Consider the following 7,017-nt stretch of genomic DNA (forward strand, 5'->3'; position numbering starts at 1 on the left):
CACACACACACACACACACACACACACACACACACACCACACACACACACACACCAAAAAACACCCACCACAACACACCCACCTTGTACACATACATACCCACACTTTGTGTGGCCGTGGACATGGGGACTCCCACACAAGCTCATGTCATCTTAATTCAGCGTGCCCCAACGAGTAGAGGCAGTAGACTGGGGAAGGAAAAACAGACAGAATGGAAAACTCCAGGACTTTGACTGAGGTCTGCTCTGGAGACAGAAACCTCATTGAGAAAAAACCTGATATGTGCCTGGGCGTCGCTGTCCTTACATTGCCCTCAGGAAGACGTGACTCTCGCCAGCAGACTCGGAGGGAGAAGCGCACAAGCAGGACAAGCACATTTACATAACAGTACTACACTCTAACATGCATTGGACATGCATTAAGCAAATCAATATTGCACACATGCCTAATCCGTTGTACATACATCAAATCTCTCCTGGTACTTTTACGAAATAACACACAAGTGCACACCACAGCACACACGACAACTACAACACGTACACACGTACACCAACACACACTTGAGCCTTTTGCCACCATAAATTACAGTCAACTCATCCGGGAACATTAAGAATCTGTTAATGATAGCGTGCTGGAAACAGCCGCCTCAAGTAGAGCGAAGGAGAGGAGAGAGAGGGGGGGGGGGGGGGGGGCTGTTGGCGGGGTGAGTAGCATCTGGGCTGCAGATACTGTATGTGTAGAGAGGTTGTGGTAGCAGTGTACTTCTGGGGGAGGAGAAGATTCAAGAACTGTGTCATAACTAGTGCTCCATGACCCGTTTGAGCCCAGGCTGTCTTTGTTGTGTGATGTAAGCTCACATGGAGTCCACATTTCCGTTGTATACTCTTTGAAAGAACAATTTTGAATATGTCGGCTTTTAAGGCTGGATTTCGTCCATGTAGGATTACTTTTACGTGTTGGAAGACCACGTCCCCTATCCATAAAGCATCTTAGAATAGACCTGGGATCAGATCCTCCCTGTCCATATGATTATATTCATTATTATCTGAAAGGCTAAACTGATCCTAGATCAGTACTCCTACTCTGAGATGCTTTATAATTACAGGCCCAGGAGGAGTAGATCAATGCTGACCCCATGCCCCTGTAGCCTACTTAGTGAGACTACAGAGAGCATATGTGTACAATGCCAGGCAGCAGAGGTAATGACAGTACCCAATCTAAGGMGGAGGTGAGGGAGGGGGTGTGGCTACAGAAGGGCCAGTTATCTTAAGTTACCTTGTAATGCACTCTAGCAGTCACAATGGCCTCTCTGCATGCCATCAAAGTGGACACATGGGCATTGCAGACAGAAGTGTGCCTGGGTGGGGAGACAAAGGGAACAACCAGTATGCTAATGAAAAGAGAAGCCTTCCAAGAGAAGGTGGAAGCAGCAGCACAGTGACGAAGAAGAAGTGTGCCATACATATATTTTTCCCTCTTTTAATGTGAAAAGCGGCAGAAAAAATAAATGCGAAGTGTGGCACTTCTTTACAAGGGGATGGAGGGGGGTGCTGTTAAATATATCTATTTTTCCTCCTTAGGAGTGTAAGAGAAAGAGACAATGGAACCAGTGTGGGCTTGGTGGAGAAATGGTGGAGAGCAGAATGGAGGAAGAAAGGAAAGAGGCAGTGAAATGATTTTCCAATCTTTCGGTTAAGTAATGAGAAGAGCGGGGGGACTGGCATGCCACTTCGAATAATGGGAGGGGGGCTGAGTGGTGAGGGGTGGGGGTGGAGAGACAGATAGGGGCCCGGAGCTCTAAAATTCATTTTCTCCTCCCTTCTTTTAAGTAATGAGGAAGAAGGAGAATGATGGAGCATGCTGCTTTGGATACGAGCCCTTGTCAATAATGGGGAGAAGGAGGGAAAGGGAAAGGGAGAGGGGCAATAAAATTWATTTCCTCGCTCATTCCCTTTCCTTATTTTCTTAAGAGGAGGAGAGAGGGAGTAGTGGAGTGTGCCGTGGCTGTTGATGTGAAGAGAAAGAGAGAAAATGTCAGGGGTTGTAAAATTCATTTTCTCATTCTCTTAAGTAACGAGGGAGATGGAGAGTGGCAGCATGTGCCATGGTGAATGGAGGGTGGGTTAATGGAAGTTAAGCTGATTTTTAGTACGGCACACTGACAGGGTGTAGTACCGAGGCCATAGTGCAAATGCTTTAAGGGCGGCCTGGACCACACACACATGCTGTATACTCACACAAATACGTGTCCGTAAACAGACTAAACACATGCACACCATCCTTCTTTACACTTGTATTTGCCGGTTGTATACTCCAAATACTGATACTTGATACTGTGATTACATGAAGATTMTATTTCCATTCATATTTCAGGCTTCCGTCATATCCAGTGTTGTAAAGTACTTAAGTAAAATACTTTAAAGTATTACTTAAGCCATTTTTTGGGTACCTGTACTTTACTTTCCAATTTGTAAGTCGCTCTGGATAAGAGCGTCTGCTAAATGACTTAAATGTATGTAAATGTAAATGTACTTTAGTATTCGTATTTTTACTTTTACTTCACTACATTCCTARTGAAAATGATGTACGTTTTACTCCATACATTTTCCCTGACACCCAAAAGTACTCATTACATTTTGAATTCTTAGCAGGACAGAAATGGTACACTTCACACACTTATCAAGAGAACTTCCCTGGTCATCTCTACTGCCTCTGATCTGTCGAACTCACTAAACACAAATACTTTATTTCTGTATGATGTCTGAGTGTTGGAGTGTGCCCCTGGCTATCAGTAATAAAATAAAACATGAAAAATAGTTCCATCTGGTTTGCTTAATATAAGGAATTTGAAATGATTTATACTTTTACTTTTGATACTTAAGTACATTTTTGCAATTACATTTAGTTTTGATGTTTAAGTATATTTAAAACCAAATACTTTAAGATGTTTCGACTAATAGTGTTTTATTTGGTGACTTTCACTTTTACTTGAGTCATTTCCTATTAAGTTATCTTTACATTTATGTAACAGTATAACTTTAAACTGTCCCCTCACCCCGACACGGGCGCGAACCAGGGACCCTCTGCACACATCAACAACTGACACCCACGAAGCTTCGTTACCCATCGCTCCACAAAAGCCGCGGCCCTTGCAGAGCAAGGGGAAACCCTACTTCAGGTCTCAGAGCAAGTGACGTAACCGATTGAAATGCTATTAGCGTGTACCCGCTAACTAGCTAGCCATTTCACATCCGTTACACTCACCCCCCTTTCAACCTCCTCCTTTTCCGCAGCAACCAGTGATCCGGGTCAACAGCATCAATGTAACAGTATAACTTTAGACCGTCCCCTCGCCCCGACAMGGGCGCGAACCAGGGACCCTCTGCACACATCAACAAGTCACCCTCGAAGCGTCGTTACCCATCGCTCCACAAAAGCCGCGGCCCTTGCAGAGCAAGGGGAAACCCTACTTCAGGTCTCAGAGCAAGTGACGTAACCGATTGAAATGCTATTAGCGCGTACCCGCTAACTAGCTAGCCATTTCACATCCGTTACATTTACTCAAGTATGACAATTGGGTATCATTCCTCAGCTATCCATGTTTACTGAATTCACTGTCAGTCAGCACAATAAGTTGCAAGTTGTAACTTTTTGTTGTTGGGACATTATTTCACATCACATCTGTCAGAGGAAGTGGACAAGAATGTCATGGAATGGGAATGTAACTGACCCGGAGTCAGTCACTGTCCCCGTCAATATGACAGATCGCGCTGTTCTCTGGAAGTGTCAGTCTCAAGTCTCTTCTCCCCCATAGTATTGTGGGAGGATGTCAATGTCACAGAGGTCTGGGTACACTAGACAGATCGCTGTTCTATTGGGAGGAGAGCTGCTGTGGCTTGTGTTTCTACATTTTTCTGAGGTAATGAGAGAAAGCAGGGTTGGTACACATCTCAAATGACACCCTATTCACTATGTAGTGCACTACTTTTAGCCAGAACCCAATGTGCCCTGGTCAACAATAGTGCACTAAATAGGGTTCCATTTGGGACACRCATAGGGCTGTTTCAGCAGCATCCTAGGGACTGACAGCATGAGAAGCGCAGTCTATCTTCTGCAGGTCTGACTATGGCTGGCTTCTCTCAGAGCCCATGCAGGTGCACGTTTCAAACTCACGAGTTGTGGCTTTCGAAAGCTCAGAAAGTACTGCAATTACAGTATAGCTCACTTTCTCCACTATCTTCTTCTGTAGAAAGGTGTTCTGAATCTGCACTTTCAGTGACATTTTCAGGCCTTGTGGCGGTTTCGTTGACTATATACTTTTGTGCATGTGTAATGGAGCGAGGACGTTTACGTTGTGTTATCATAATGATGTAATTGTTTTGTTTGGCGACAGCGTAGTGTTGTAATTTGGTGGGCAGGTTGTTTGAGTTGGGCTCCTGCACTCAGAGCTTGTTGTTTTGTTGTGTCAGGGAAACACAGGGGGTTGTAAACAAGGCTTCTGGGTGGTCTCTTGTTCCTGCTTATCTCTTGGACATGTAGAAACGTCTTGTGACTGGAATGGAGTAAGAGTCCCTTTTCATGAAAACCTGAATTCCCTATCCTCCTCCTTCTCTTTTTCCCTCTCTTTCTTCCCTCTCCCTATCTTATCGTTGTCATATAGTGTCTACTAGCAGGGGAAACTCTCTCATACATATTGAAGTAGCTATTGAGGACTACTGCCAGTGTGCTCTGGCAGTTTATTTTCTCTTTATTCCTCCTTCCTTTCTTGCTTTGTTTACTTGCGTTTGTGTGTCTCCTTCTTTTCACCAGTCCTTTCCATTCCGTAATCTGTTTACGGTCTATTTATGTCACAATCTCTCGCTCACTCCCTCCCTTTTGGTCTCTTGGTATCCCTCCCTCGCTCCATCTCTCTTCTTCACTCCTTTCTGCATCTTTTTGGTTTACATCTCTTTACATCTTTTCTTTACTCTTCTCAACCTGCTCTATCTCTTGAGCCTCACTCTTCCTCGCTCACTTTTTTTTCTCTCTCAATCCCTGTGTTGCTCAGAGAAAGCTCTGGTTACCTAACACTGTGTTTGCATTTTGCCTCAATCCTCCTCCTCTCCTCCTCCTCCTCCTCTCCTCCGTTGTCCTTTGTTCCTCTGCCCGGGTCTATTTCTTTATGTGCTCTTAAGCCTGAGAGCACACAGAGTGCTGAGCTCACCGTGAGACCTCTGACTGAGATGTGTCGTCTTAATAGGTTTACCTGAGCACAACCCGCCTCTGGCAGGCCACTGATCATTTACTTCCGCTCACTATAATGAGCCACTCATTTCACCCTCTTATAATTAACCAGGGCATTAACAACTTAACTGTTGCTGTAGCTTATAGGYGTTCACTCACTGATTATTCACTATTATTCACTAAGGCTTTATTGCATGACTAGCCACCACTAATCATTTACCACTGTTTGCTTTCCGCTGCCTTAGGAGAGTTGAGAGCAATTTAGCATTGACACTAGAATAAGGACAAAAATAGCAGGAACACACTTGTTCCCATAGAGAGGCTATATAGTATATTGGCTATGCTTGTTCCTCTGTAACCCCATTCTGTTCGTGAAGGTGCGGCATTAGCAAGGAAGTGGATGGGTGTCGTATCTTTACAGATCTATGTTAAAAACCAAAATAAGATGACTTGTAGATGCTAAATTCCAAACACTTCACTTTCAAACACGTTTTTTTTGTTCCAGAAAAGGAACTCAATATACAGATCCCATCCAGGACAAGCAATGGGAAGCATTGTTCTGCTGTTACTCTAATTACCCATTAGAGTAACAGCAGGGCAGTCATAGAAATAGAATCTAGTCGTTGTGTTTTTATTCGAGCGGCAGCATCCCATGGAGGCCCATAACAGGACATCCACTGGACACACTGGGCCGTGTGCCGTTCACACGTTCGCTCATTTCCATTATGTTAATGTCGTTGTACAATGGCAGCTCAGGCTAAAACCATTGGTATTCACAGTACTGGGAGGGAGGGAGGCAGCAATCAACATCCCCGGGAACGAGACGTAAAACCCCAAGGTATACCTCWCCTTCAATCATTGCATTCTGACCAATGAGCCATGCTGGCAGTAGAACTACAGAACTAGCGCTATTATACAAAACAACCCATCATGCTTCCTTTGTTTTAAGCTATTTGCATTTAGCTACCTGTTAGCCCACTGGGATTCACAGTACAGGGAGGCAGACAGGCATACAACATCCCCGGAATGATCCGCAAACTCCAAGGGGAAGGAACTCTGCATTTAGCTACCTGTGAGTCCACTGCAGGTGACTGACAGATTAAGTTCAGCCTGTGGATCTGGTAAATATAGAGCTAATGACCCTGTGAGCTGCTGCTAATCGGGACCCATCAGGCACCAGACTGGGGATGTCATCATCATCAAGGTGAGCCAGGAGTTATCCGCACAGCCACCTATTCCAGGAGTCATCCACACCGCCACCGATTCCAAGGAGCAGAAAATGGTCTGTCTGGGTCACTGTCTGATAAGTCATAGAAAGGCCAAGAAAAATCAAATGGCCCCCATGGGGATCTGTTCAAAAGTAGTACRCTATATAAAGAATAAGGTGCCATTTGGGACACAGCGTATGTATCTATAAGTGTAAATGTTTTTTGTGTTTCTGACAGGTATGGCGCAAGAGTGAAAAATGAATAAAGATAGGCCTATGTCTGAAATGACATAGCAGCATAAATGGTGTAGGGTAAATGGAATTGTTATTCTTTTGGGTAACACTTTATATTCAATTGCTCTTATGTGTGAAGCAACATTGTAATTAGTCTAGTATAAACATTGTGTTAACATGTCATTTACACAAATAAATAATCATAACATTTAAAACTATATAAATAAAAATATATACAAAAATAAGACTCATAAGTATCAAAAAGAAGTAACAAAGGCAAATATAAACACATTTGTTTTGATTCGGCACTCGAGAGTCAATACATTACCCATCCCCCAACACTGTCAACCAAG

This window comes from Salvelinus sp. IW2-2015, linkage group LG31 (genome assembly GCF_002910315.2).
Source record: "Salvelinus sp. IW2-2015 linkage group LG31, ASM291031v2, whole genome shotgun sequence".
Lineage (NCBI taxonomy): Eukaryota > Metazoa > Chordata > Actinopteri > Salmoniformes > Salmonidae > Salvelinus > Salvelinus sp. IW2-2015.